Raw genomic sequence first — 1622 nt, 5'->3', positions numbered from 1 at the left:
TGTTTGATGCATTACGGTATTTTAATATTTTGTTGGAAGCCACCCAGAGTGGCTGGGGAAGCCCAGCGAGATGGGAAGGTTAAAATAATAAATTATTATTATTATCTGGTTGGCCACTGTGAGAACAGGATGCTGGACTAGACGGGCCATTGGCCTGATCCAGCTGCAGGCTCCTCTTACGCTCTTAAAGGATTGAAGAGGGGAAACCCTTTCGGACAGCTGTTGCTGGTTGCAATGCTGGGCTGCATGGATGCTGTAAGGGAACATTCCTCCACCCTAGTGTCCTCTAGATGCTTTGAACTCCCACCACCCCAACGTATTTCCCAGGTTGGAGAAGCTGGCATAAGGGATCTTCACGTGTTTGCAAGCTAATTGAGATATGACAGACCCGGCTGGAGGCATTTCCCTAGGCGCCCCTCATCGAAATCCAGCGGAGCTTTGGAAAAGCATTGCCACCGTTCCCACGTTTGATTCACCTGGAGTACTGTGTCCAGTTCTGGGCACAATTCAAGGACACTGACAAACTGGAACGTGTCCAGAGGAGGGCAACCAAAATGGTCAAAGGCCTGGAAACGATGCCTTATGAGGAACGGCTAAGGGAGCTGGGCATGTTTAGCCTGGAGAAGAGGAGGTTAAGGGGTGATATGATAGCCATGTTCAAATATATAAAAGGATGTCACATAGAGGAGGGAGAAAGGTTGTTTTCTGCTGCTCCAGAGAAGCGGACATGGAGCAATGGATCCAAACTACAAGAAAGAAGATTCCACCTAAACATTAGGAAGAACTTCCTGACAGTAAGAGCTGTTCGACAGTGGAATTTGCTGCCAAGGAGTGTGGTGGAGTCTCCTACTTTGGAGGGCTTTAAGCAGAGGCTTGACAACCATATGTCAGGAGTGCTCTGATGGTGTTTCCTGCTTGGCAGGGGGTTGGACTCGATGGCCCTTGTGGTCTCTTCCAACTCTAGGATTCTATGATTCTGCAAAAGAAACTAGCTGGCGACTCGTGCTCCTTGGAGGATCAAGATGTGGCTTCTGCTCTTCCAGTGCAAGCATAAACAGGTTTACTCAGGAGCAAGCCCCACTGAGTGCAATGGGGCCTGCTCCCTAGCGAGTGTGTTGAAGGTTTCAGGCTTAGCATCATTCAAACCCCCAAAACTCTTGGTAAGCTGGCCTCCAAACCATGGGCATAGGCCAGGAATTTTGGGGGTGGGGGGTGGGGTGCAGGCTTCATGTTAGGTGGCAAGAACCTGCTAATTTAAGCATTTTTATTGATTTACTTGATTTATGTGGGGCAGCTGCCCCCCTGCCCCCCCCTTGGTTACACCCATGGTCCAAACTCAGAATGCATCCACATCTTAGCAATTTAAGAAGCTTATAGCAAGGGGGACCATTATCGATCCAGCCCACTGCTGTCTACACTGAATGACAGATTCTATCCGAGGTTGTCAGAAGGGTCTCTCCAAGCCCTACCTGGAAATGCCAAAGATTGACACCTGCAGGCCTTCTGCATTCAAAGCTGGCCCTCCCCAAAAACTCTTCTTGAAAGAACTTACTATCTTAGCCGCAGAAAGCAAGGTTTGGAACATGTATAGACAAGCCATCCAGTCTGAGCTTGACAAAAAC

Source organism: Podarcis vaucheri (assembly GCF_965113315.1).
Source record: "Podarcis vaucheri genome assembly, chromosome: 14".
NCBI classification, from domain to species: Eukaryota; Metazoa; Chordata; class Lepidosauria; order Squamata; family Lacertidae; genus Podarcis; species Podarcis vaucheri.
Note: the sequence above shows the minus strand (reverse complement) of the source record.